Consider the following 13,759-nt stretch of genomic DNA (forward strand, 5'->3'; position numbering starts at 1 on the left):
CCGAAATTGTCGGACCCGGTCTTAACGCGTTCCCGCGGACCGAATTACCGGAAAATAGGCTCGTGTCGTAAAGCCTCCGGAGCAACGGAAAATAGTTTCACCGGAAGTGATACCTCGTATTCACCTCAAAAGAATGTAAATGCGACACTTCCTTGCTAGGAAATAAGGTTTGCAGATATCTACGTATCGAAGAAGTAGAGCTTTAATGCTTTTTGAATCGCCATATCGCATCTCATTTCTATGTTTCATCATAAGATATGATATTCATTGCGAAGTGTCATGTATACATCGTATTCCTCTCAAGAGAATGTAAATGCTACACTTCCATGCTAGGAAATAGCGTATTCAGATGTCCACGTATCGTAGCAATAGATTTCTAATGCTTCTTAGATCGCGATATCGCATCTCATTCCTATGTTTCGTGATAAGTTATAATATTCATTGCGAAGTGTCATGTACACCTCGTATTCACTTCAAAAGAATGTAAATGCGACACTTCCATGCTAGGAAATAGCGTATTCAGATGTCCACGTATCGTAGCAATAGATTTATAATGCTTCTTAGATCGCGATATCGCATCTCATTTCTATGTTTCGTGATAAGTTATAATATTCATTCCGAAGTGTCATGTATACCTCGAATTCACTTCAAAAGAATGAAAATGCGAATCTTCCTTGCAAGGAAATAGCGTTTGCAGATGTCAACGTATCGTAGCAATAGAGTTCTAATGCTTCTCAAAACGCGATATCGCATCTCATTTCTATGCATCATGATAAGATATAATTTTCATTGCGAAGTGTCATGTATACCTCGTATTCACTCCAAACGAATGTAAATGCGACACTTACTTTCTAGGAAATAGCGTTTTCAGATGTCTACGTATCGTAGCAATGGAGTTCTAATGCTTCTTAAAACGCGATATCGCATCTCATTTATATGTTTCGTGATAAGATATAATATTCATTGCGAAGTGTTATGTGTACCTTGTATTCACATCTAAAGAATGTAAATGCGACACTTCCTTGCTAGTAAATAGCGTTTGCAGTGTTCTACGTATCGTAGCAATAGTTCTAATGCTTCTTAAAACGGGATATCGCATCTCATTTCCATGTTTCATGTCACGATATAATTTTCATTGCGAAGTGTCATGCATTCCTCGTATACACATCTAAAGAATGTAAATGCGACACTTCGTTGCTAGGTAATAGCGTTTGCAAATGTCTACGTATCAAAGCAACAGAGTTCTAAAGCTTCTTAAAACACGATATCGCATCTCATTTCTATGTTTCATGATAAGATATAATATTCACTGCGGAGTGTCATGTATACCGTGTATTCACTTCAAAAGAATGTAAATGCGACTATTCCTTGCCAGGAAATAGCGTTTGCAGATGCCTACGTATCGTAGCAATAGAGTTGTAGTGCTTCTCAAAACGCGATATCGCATCTCATTCCTATGCTTCATGATAAGATATAATATTCTTAGCGAAGTGTCATGTATACCTCGTATTCACCCCAAACGAATGTAAATGTGACACTTCCTTGCTAGGAAATAGCCTATTCAGATGTCTACGTATTGTAGCAATAGAGTTCTAATGCTACTTAAATCGCGATATCGCATCTCATTTCTATATTTCGTGATAAGATATAATATTCATTGCGAAGTGTCATGTATACCTAGTATTCACTTCAAAAGAATGTAAATGACACTATTGCTTGCTAGGAAATGGTGTTTGCAGAGGTCTACGTATCGTAGCAATAGTGTTCTAATGCTACTCAAATCGCGCAATCGCATCTCATATATACGTTTCGTGATAAGATATTATATTCATTGCGAAGTGTCATGTATACCTCGTGTTCACTTCAAAAGAATGTAAATGCGACGTTTGCATCCTTGGGAATATCGTTTGCAGATGTCTACTTATCGTAGCAAAAGAGTCCTAATGCTTCTTAAAACAAGATGTCGCATTTCATTTCTATGTTTCGTGATAAGATATAATATTCATTGCGAAGTGTCATGTATTCCTCGTATTCACATCTAAAGAATGTAAATGCGACCCTTCCTTGCTAGGTAATAATGTTTGCAAATGTCTACGTATCGAAGCAATAGAGTTCTAAAGCTTCTTAAAACACAATATCGCATCTCATTTCTATGTTTCATGTTGAGATCTATTATTCATTGCGAAGTGTCACTAATACCTCGCATACACATCAAATGAATGTAAATGCGACACTTCTATGCTAGGAAACAGCGTTTGCAGATGTCTACGTATCATAGCAATAGAGTTCTAATACTGCTTAAAACGCGATTTCGCATCTCATTTCTATGTTTCATGATAAGATATAATATTCATAGCGAAATGACATGTATACCTCGTCTACAATTCAAAAGAACGTAAATGCGACACTTCGCTGCTAGGAAATGTGTTTCAATATGTATCGAAGCAATAGAGTTCTAATGCTTGTTTAAACGCGATATCGCATCTCATTTCTATGTATCATGATAAGATATAATGTTCATTGCGAACTGTTATGTATACGTAGTCTACACTTCTAAAGAATGTAAATGCCACACTTCCTTGCCAGGAAATAGAGTTTCCAGATGTCTACGTATCGAAGCAATAGAGTTGTACTGCTTCATAAAACGCGATATCGCATCTCATATCTGTCTCGTGATACGATATAATATTCAATGCGTAGTGATATGTATACCTCGTCTACACTTCAAAAGAATGCAATTGCCACACAACCTTGCTAGAAAATGCATTTCCAGATGTCTACGTATCGGTGCAATATAGTTCTAATGCTCCTTAAAACGCGATATCGTATCTGATTTCTATGTTTCACGATAAGATACAATATCCATTGCGAAGTGTTATGTATACCTCGTCTACACTTCAAGAGAATGTAAATGCCACACATCCTTGCTAGGAAAAGCGTTTCCAGATGTCTACGTGTCGAAGCAATAGAGTTCTAATGATTCTTGAAACGCATTATCGCATCTCATTTCTATGTATCATGATAAGATATAATATTCATTGCGAAGTGTTATGTATACCTCGTCTGCACTTCAAAAGAATGTAAATGCCACACATCCTGGCTAAGAAATAGCGTTTCCGGATGTCTACCTATCGAAGCAATAAAGTTGTAATGCTTCTTAGAACGCGATATCGCATCTCAATTCTATTTTTCATGATAAGATATAATATTCATTGCGAAGTGTCATGTATTCTCGTCTACACGTCAAAAGAATGTAAATGCAACACTTCCTTGCTAGGGAATAGCGTTTCCAGATGTATACGTATCGAAGCAATAGAGTTCTAATGGCGACGGGTAGAGGTACTTCTCACACCCGAGAACCATCCTGTTTGTCTCCATGGACCATGGCAGCGGTCTTATCGTTGCAGAGCTCTGGATCCTATCCTTCGGGCTTCAGGGTCTCTTCTTGCTCACTTCCCGACTCCTCCACCGTCGAGCCCGTCACGCTACCTCGGCGCACAGCCCTTCCGCGAACCTGCGGTCTTATTATCCGCCGAAGAGGCGTCTTATGGGTCGGTTCTTCCATCAGCTCGCCAGTCTAATCCGTAGAACGGTGAGAGAGAAACGAACGGGGGGGGGGGGGGGGGGGGGGGGGGAATGTTCTACCATCGTGTATTTCACGCTCCTCGCAAATACAGCTATCGCGATGGTCCGTGTCGCGCTTCTCGCATGGGTGGTGATCTGCCAGCTAGTCTATCCGAAGCAGGGGGGGGGGGGGTGAGCGAGCCTTGTGACTTCACCACGTCACAGTACATACAAATTTGCGATTAAGTAGCTATGTGTTCAAATTCAATTCCGAATAATGCACTAAAAAGCATCCCAGATAACAAACGGCAAGATGGTAGCGACACCATGCCGGCACTATATTGCCACTTCCGAGGAGTGTCAACTGATTCGTAGTCATCTGTGACCGGATTCGTTGACTAAAATGCCAGAACGTGTTACCAGCACGTTCTAGACAAGCGAATCGCGCAGAACCAGCACCATGGTGACACGCGTATCATCGCTCCATTCATGAATCTCCTCAGCAATGACGCAGGATCACATTTGGCAATGGGGAACCTGTGCTTTCATACAAATTAGAACCGTTAGATGTCAGTAGATGTCCAGCATAAGAGTATTGATAGACATTTTGATGGTCGTTTTCCTATATTTATAGTTATTGAGCGAGTCGTATATATTTCTTTCAATCCATCATAGACTAAAAATATTATTTATAAAAAAATATTACTTATAAAATAAAAATTCATGCTGTTGCGTCCCTAACTTCGCGTTGTGTAATTTTTTAAATAACATGCTCTCCTCGTATTTAATGTAACCCTCTATTGCATGAATTTGTAACAATAAATTGAAGAAAATATATATAAAATAAGTGTATATATTTTTATGACAAAGTAATTATCGACTTTATGGAAAAAATCGCCCTATCGAGCTAGTTTATAGAAAATAATAAAATCGAGTTCTTATATCTTTGTTTTGTGCCGGTGTATCTATTTTGGAATCAAATAAATAAATTGCACAGTTTACTCATTTTTCATATTTGCTTATAATTTTTATGGAAACAGCTTCCCCATTAGTAAATGTCAGCCTACGCCACAACCACGCGTGTAGCTATGGTGAGCTGATAGTGTTATTGTCACAGCCGTGTAGCCCGTGTGCTATATCTCAGTGCTTTAATAGTGCCGTGATACGAATGCCGCCCCAGTACTAACAGTATGCCATTTCGAAATCTGAGTAGGAGCACTTTGTTAGCACAGTTCTGTCACGGAATTCGTTCCATCCGTTGTCATTGGCGTGCCAATCGCTGGCTGTTTGGGATATTGTAGTGCATGAGGCAGACTTGTTCCTTATCATCGTCAAGGAGATGGATTTTCACTCCCGCCTTTTTGAATTTTTTAAATTATTGTTTGGAATTTTTGCCGTTTCTGTATCTCTATGACCGCATTGTGGATTCAACTTATGTACGATCTTTTTGGTCTTCATCTTTTGTTACATGTAATATTATATATGTGATGCACGCTGGTTATGTAATGCTCCGATTTGTAAGCCTCAGATACTTTTATTCTTTGGTAAAGCAACTTATTCGATTAATATATATTCATTAGATATAGATATAAACAATTAGAAAAATGTTATTAAAACGCTATTAAATATGTTGTTGCAATTATATATTTAAGGTCTGAAGATGTAGATGCAATTAATGTCCGATATTTTACGTGATCCAATCGACGTATCAAGTGAGGCTATGAAATATAAAAATCTTTTACTATTCTTCGACCCCTTTACATGTTACATGAATGATAAATTCTGCAAGACAAGAAGCCTGAATTAGTGAGATATCTAGGAACATAAGTAATTTGTAAGTAACAAATCTTTTCTCTTTGAAATATTTGCCTTTGCATAGAATAGAACGTATAGATATAATTGCCTGTTTTGTACCCATTTCGTTCCAATTCTATTATAGCCTTTGAGCAAAAGTAATATTGATTATACTTGATTTTTGCAATAGTTCTTTAATTAACAGATTTTATTAACCTAGAATCATCATTCGACGGATGTATCAATCTACTTTGTAGCTCCATCAGTTTCTTTTTCTGCACGCTACTTTCCATTTTCAGTTCCGTATACTTATCCTTTATCACCATCATATATGTTGCGTAAAATTACAATAACTTTTTGTCCTCAAATTTTGCGGATATTTCAATTAAATTTCCTTTGATTAAATAAGCGGAAATTAAAAAACAGTGGCACGTACCATTTCTTGGAAACGTTGTATCGTAATTTGCATCTGACTGTTTTGAAAGGCAAGCACTTTACTTAACGTTTGCAATGATTCGGTTAGCGAAGTAAAGTAATATTCTACTTTCGAAATTGTTGGCTCTTGTAATTCTAAGGCAAATATATTCATCTGTCGACATCGTGAACATTGTTTTTTGGCAAAATTCCAGAAAAACAAATATACTATAAGTAAAATAATAAACACCATAATATTAAGTTTAATTCTGTTCATCATTGCCTTGTTGGACACATCCATAACAATATACAGGGTGGGGCAGTAATAATTAGCACCTCAGATATCCACGAAACTATAAGTTTCATAGAAGTTTTTGCTAATATAAAATTGCATAGTACAAAGGGGCTATACGTTGATGAAAATAGTTTTTTTGTAAGTGGAGTTATGTTGGACATATGAAGGTTACCTTCATTTTTTAAAATGAATTGGTATGTCCATTCTTCCGTAATACGATAGAGCATTTTAAAGCAAGTTTAACGATCTGTAACATGAAGGCATTGAAGGTTACAAAAAGTAAAGAAAGGCGATAATACTCACGGCTTTGATAGTAAATGAAACAGACGTATTGTAAACAGTGGTGGAAGGCGTAATAATTACCGTTTACTTCACTGTGAATAAACACTTTTCGAAGGGCATTTCAATAGTTTGCAGCATAAGTTAAACATGATAAGATTAGTATTGAAAAATCAGTTCGAATACGTTTGGTTAGGCTGTTCTTTGTGTCGTTCATTTTATAAGTACTGAGCTGCGGATTGCTGCGGATGAGGACAGCTCACAAAATTGTTGAACTATGGAAGATTATCATTGTGAATTTGAATCAAAAGGTAATTAAATTCCATTAGATTGTAAACAGATCTCAATGTTTCATTTTAGATAGTAAGATTAAATACTCTTTACAAAACTACAAGAATGGATACATACCTTTCTGTTATTATTACTTCATAAGGAATTATAATTGCAATTATATAGTTCATTACGATAAAAAATATTTCTCAGAAAATTCTAAATATTAAATAAAAGAATCAAGTAAAACATTTTTAATAATTACGAATATGAAGAATACTTGAACATTCCAATAGAAAGATGTCTAAACAGGAGCTAGAAAAGTCAAACATTCAATTTCTATTCCAGAATTCATCTATAACAGGTAAAATGTTTCGAAAGCTTTAATTACAGTCTTTAATGCAAGCAGTTGGGCAGTATTTCAATTTTTAAGAAAATTGATGAAAGTCAACCATTTTGAAGTGGTCAGAATCTTTGTCGTTTGAGCAATAAGTGAATAACAAATAACTGCATAAATTCCAGGCTTAAAAACTTATGGATTAAATCCTATGCAGACTCGTTTATGAGCGAGTTACTAAATAATAATCCACACTAAGTAATCATTTTAAAACTTAAACGATTACATCTCGCGAACTTTCAAAGATATCAGAAGCGTGAAAAGTATGTGGTTTATCAAAAACTCTTCTAAAAGAACGGACGAAGCCAATAGAAATCTTTGTTGAAGTAAGCAAGTTCTAAAGTTCTAAGCAACGCGATTGCCCTTATCTGCCTATATTTCATAGCAAGTAAGTTCTGAATTTCTATGAAATCCGATGGAATTTCTCACTACTAACGTTTCAAAGTAAGTTCTCAAATCCTCAGTTCTACGTTTAAAACTATGTGTGTTCTATATATCTATGTAAAATGATGGTTCCTATTAGTTGTGACGGAAACCTATATATAGTAAGTCAGGGAAGCTCGAAGGGGTTAATTATCTAAATGCTTTAAGGTGTAAAACGTACTATAATCAAAAGCGATCTATCGTTCCAATGTATCCGCTCACGTACAACTTTTCTTGGTTGCCAGCTGCTCAGAAAGTAGCAAAGGGATAGACTACACGACCCCGGGAACCCTGGGGCGGAACAACCCTTGAAACTTCGAAATGGTCCTCCTCTCAACTACGCCTAGCCAAGTACACACACTCAGGTCGCGAGATACTGAAGTCACGGCATGTTTATTTATGGTCTCGACGTGGGTTTAACTAAGAAGGGCTACGGGAAACTACGCAACACGCCGCAAATTACCGGGTATCATAACTCGCTTCACGATATAAGATACAATATACAATATGCGACGCAAGAAATGGGACGCTTAAGCGAATAAGCTCTCACGTTCTCTTCTTCAGGTTCCTTGAATTCGCTGGTGGTCCTCGGGTCTCCTGCATCCTCCTCGGGGCTCCTTGGTGGAGTGGGCTGTAGGCTTCGGTATTGTTCGAGTCCATCGATCAGTGGATTTCGGCGATTTCCTCTTCTCGCCTCCTTGGGTGTCCCTGAGGGGATCCTCCTGATCATTTAAATTGTGTAGCGCCTCGCGCGCCGCGCTCCCATGGCCCACCTGCAGGGCCGCTGGACTTTTGAGTTCTCTTTAGGGGGTTAAGGATGGTTGAGGACCTTCTCACATCCCAGAGCATTATCAAGCACAAAAGCAGATAAGCATCATGCGATGCATAGAGCTTTACAACCTTCTAACTTACTTTGAACTGTTTATATGAAATGCAATATTGAGGTGCATGAAGCATGACAAATTAAATGCTTCGGCACCTGGACATCTAGAAAAGCTATCCCCGGGCAAGAAAGTATAGGGTTCACACTCAATTCATATGCAGAAGCAGATAAACATAACGCGATGCTATCAATATTACATCTTATCATGAAATATAGAAGTAAGATGCGCAGCCGCGTTTTACGAAGCATTACAACTCTATTGCTTCTAAACCTTCAGATATAGAAACGATACTCCGTAGCAAGGAAGTGACCCATTTACATTCATTTGAAGTGTAGAGGAGATATACATAACGCGTTGCATTGAAATTACATCTTATCATGTGACTTAGAATTGATATGCGATATCGCGTTTTATAAAGGGTTAGAAATCTATTGCTTCGATGCGTAGACATCTAGAAACGCAATTTCCTAGCCGAGAAGTGTGGCATTTGCATTCTTTTGAAGTGTAGACGAGGTATACATAACACATCGCAATGAATATCTTATCTTATCATGAAACATACATGAGATGCGATATCGCGTTCTAGGAAGCATTAGAATATTATAGCTTATCTTGAAACCAAGAAATGAGATGCGATATCGCGTTTTAAGAAGCAGTGGAACCCTATTGCTTGGGTACGTGGACATCAGAGAACACTATTTCCTAGCAAGGATGTGTGGCCTTCACATTTTTTTGAAGTGTATACGAGGTCCACATAGCTCTTCGCATAGAATATTGCATCTTATCATGATACGTAGAAATGAGATGCGATATCGCATTTTAAGCAGCATTAGAACTCTATTGCTGCGATACGTAGACATCTGCAGGCGCTATTTCCTAGCATGGAAGTGTCGCATTTACATTCTTTTGAAGTGAATACGAGGTATGCATAATAACACACAATGAATGTTATATCTTATTACGAAACATAGAAATGAAATACGACATCTCGTTTTAAGAAGCATTAGTACTCTATTGCTGTGATACGTAGACATCTGCAAACTCTATTTCCTAGCAAGGAAATGTCGCACTTACATTCCATTGAAGTGAGTACGAGGTGTACATAACACTCCACAATGAATATTATATCTTATCACGAAACATAGAAATGAAATGCGACATCGCGTTCTAAGAAGCATTAGAACTCTATTGCTACGATACGTAGACATCTGCAAACGCTATTTCCTAGCATGGAAGTGTCGCATTTACATTCCATTGAAGTGAAAACGAGGTATGCATGACACTTCGCAATGGATATTATATCTTATCAGGAAACATAGAAATGAGATGCGACATCTCGTTTTTAGAAGTATTAGAGCACTATTCTTTCGATACGTGGTCATCTGGAGACTCTATTTCCTAGCAAGGAAGTGTCGCATTTACATTCTTTTGAAGTGAGTACGAGGTATACATGACACTTCGCAATGAATATTATATCTTATCATGAAACATAGAAGTGAGATGCGATATCGCGTTTTAAGAAGCATTAGAACTCTATTGCTACGATACGTAGACATCTGCAAACAATATTTCCTCTCAAGGAAGTGTCGCATTTACATTCTTTTGAAGTGAATACGAGATATTCATAACACTCCACAATGAGAATTATATCTTATCACGAAACGTAGAAATGAAATGCGACATCTCGTTTTAAGAAGCATTAGAACTCTATTGCTACGATACGTAGACATCCGCAAACGCTATTTCCTAGCATGGAAGTGTCGCATTTACATTATTTTGAAGTGAATACGAGGTATACATGACACTTCGCAATGAGTATTATATCTTACAATGAAACATAGGGATGAGGTGCGACATCGCGTTTTGAGAAGCATTAGAACTCTATTGCTAATATACGTAGACATCTGCAAACGTTATTTCCTAGCAAGGAAGTGTCGCATTTACATTCTTTTGAAGTGAATACGAGGTATACATAACATTCCACAATGAATATTATATCCTATTACGAAACATAGAAATGAAATGCGACATCTCGTTTTAAGAAGCATTAGAACTCTATTGCTACGATACGTAGACATCCGCAAACGCTATTTCCTAGCATGTAAGTGTCGCATTTACATCCTTTTGAAGTGAATACGTGGTATGCATGACACTTCGCAATGAATATTATATCTTATCATGAAACATAGGAATGAGATGCTATATCGCGTTTTGAGAAGCATTAGAACCCTATTGTTTCGATACGTAGACATCCGCAAACGCTACTTCCAAGCAAGGAAGTGTCGCAATTACATTCTTTTGACGTGAATACTAGGTATACATAACACTCCACAATGAATATGATATCTTATCACGAACCATAGAAATGAAATGCGTCATCTCGTTTTAAGAAACATTAGAACTCTCTTGCTACGATACGTAGACATCTGCAAACGCTATTTCCTAGCATGGAAGTGTCGCATTTACATTCCATTGAAGTGAATACGAGGTATACATAACACTCCACAATGAATATTATATCTTATCACGAAACACAGAAATGAGGTGCGACATCTCGTTTTAAGAATTATTAGAACTCTATTCTTCCGATACGTGGTCATCTGGAAACGTTATTTCCGAGCAAGGAAGTGTCGCATTTACATTCCTTTGAAGAGAATACGAGGTATACATAACACTCCATAATGAATAATATATCTTATCATGAAACGTAGAAGTGAGATGTGATATCGCGTTTTAAGAATCATTAGATCTCTATTGTTTCGACACGTAGTCATCTTGAAACGCTATTTCCTAGCAAGGAAGTGTCGCATTTACATTCCTTTGAAGTGAATACGAGGTATACATGACACTTCGCAATGAATATTATATCTGATCATGAAACATAGAAATGAGATGCGACATCACGATTTGAGAAGCATTAGAACCCTATTGCTAATATACGTAGACATCTGCAAACTCTCTTTCCTAGCAAGGAAATGTCGCACTTACATCTCATTGATGCGAATACGACGTATACATAACACTCCACAATGAATATTATATCTTATCACGAAACATAGAAATGAAATGCGACATCTCGTTTTAAGAAGCATTAGAACTCTCTTGCTACGATACGTAGACATCTGCAAACGCTATTTCCTAGCATTGAAGTGTCGCATTTACATTCCATTGGAGTGAATACGAGGTATGCGTGACACATCGCAATGGATATTATATCTTATCATGAAACATAGAAATGAGACGCGACATCTCGTTTTAAGAAGTATTGGAACTCTACTGCTACGATACGTAGACATCTGCAAACAATATTTCCTAGCAAGGAAGTGTCGCATTTACATTCTTTTGACGTGAATACGAGGTATACATAACAATCCATAATGAATAATATATCTTATCATGAAACATGGAAGTGAGATGTGATATCGCGTTTTAAGAATCATTAGATCTCTATTGTTTCGACACGTAGTCATCTGGAAACGCTATTTCCTAGCAAGGAAGTGTCGCATTTACATTCCTTTGAAGTGAATGCGAGGTATACATGGCACTTCGCAATGAATATTATATCTGATCATGAAATATAGATGTGAGATGCGATATCGCGCTTTAAGAAGCATTAGAATTCTAGTGCTACGATACGTAGACATCTGCAAACAATATTTCCTAGCAAGGAAGTGTCACATTTACATCCTTTCGAAGTGAATACAAGGTATACATGACACTTCGCAATGAATAATATATCTGATCATGAAACATAGTAATGAGATGCGACATCGCGATTTGAGAAGCATTAGAACCCTATTGGTAATATACGTAGACATCTGCAGACTCTGTTTCCTAGCAAGGAAATGTCGCACTTACATTCCATTGAAGTGAGTACGAGGTATACATAACACTCCACAATGAATATTATACCTTATCACGAAACATTGAAATGAAATGCGACATCGCGTTCTAAGAAGCATTAGAACTCTATTGCTACGATACGTAGACATCTGCAAACGCTATTTCCTAGCATGGAAGGGTCGCATTTACATTCTTTTGACGTGAATACGAGGTATACATAACACTCCATAATGAATAATATATCATGAAACATAGATGTGAGATGTGATATCGCGTTTTAAGAGTTATTAGATCCCTATTGTTTCGTCACGTAGTCATCTGGAAACGCGATTTCCTAGCAAGGAAGTGTCGCATTTATATCCTTTTGAAGTGAATACGAGGTATACATAACACACCACAATGAATATTATATCTTATCATGAAACATAGAAATGAATTGCGATATCGCGATTTGAGAAGCATTAGAACTCTATTGCTTCGATACGTAAACATCTGGAAACGTAATTTCCTAGAAAGGAAGTGTCGTATTTACATTCTCCTGAGAGGAATACGATGTATACATAACACTTCGCAATGAATATTATATCTTATGTTGAAACATAGAAATGAGATGCGATATGGCGATTCAAGAAGCATTAGAACTCTATTTCTTCGATGCGTAGATATCTGCAAACCTTATTTCCTAGTAAGGAAGAGTCGCATTTACATTCTTTTGAAGTGTCACGTCCTGAAGTCGCGAAAGCGCTCGTCACGTGGACACTTATCGTAGCCGTTCCCGATATCGACGCGAATTGCGCGGAGCTGGGTTCGTCTGCGGACAAGACTCGATTTACCGGGTACAAAGACGTGCAACTTACCTTTCGATGCTCTTGATTCATTGACTTCTTTCTCGGTCCAGGTAGCGTAGGCGCCGAGGGTCGGTGACCCGGATAACGGTGGCGTACGGCTGGAACGGCGGAATGGAGACTGGAATCAGGCGCCAGGTAGGCAGATCCCGGCTAACCGGTATTGAAGCTGGAATCGGGCGCTCGGAGGCTCGTACGGGACGTACGGCGGCGAAGACTTCCTTGGTAGGATACAGAAGAGCTCTGCGACGGTCCGGATATTTGGGTGCACCACCCACGTATTCACGCGCAAGCCTACGGTTGAATTCCTTCCTCCCCGCGCGTCGTGTACGCTTTACCCAAGAATCGAAGCTCATCGAAAGTCCTTGCACATCGGTAAAGCACGGCACGGCAAAGCGCTGGTTCGCTCTAGCTTACCGGATCCGCCTAGGCGCAATATACCCTGACACAACAGAAATAAAGTAAGAGCGGCTAAGCGTTGGTTCGCTCTAACCGTCCAGCCATAAAACCGTTGAGGATGATTTAATAGAAATAGTAACTAATCGCGAGCGTACCCGTGGAATGGAATGTAAAAGGAATTTGTAATTGAAACAGAATAAACACTTTGACTTGTTATAAACTAAGATATATTCTTACTTGAATACCCTAATACACTAAATCTAAGTTACTACGTAATGTATAATGAGAGAAATGGAAGTTGAATAAAATAAAGACTCCACTATGGGAGATGCGAATGAGTTCGGTGCATTGA

This window comes from Xylocopa sonorina, unplaced genomic scaffold (assembly GCF_050948175.1).
Source record: "Xylocopa sonorina isolate GNS202 unplaced genomic scaffold, iyXylSono1_principal scaffold0240, whole genome shotgun sequence".
NCBI lineage: Eukaryota > Metazoa > Arthropoda > Insecta > Hymenoptera > Apidae > Xylocopa > Xylocopa sonorina.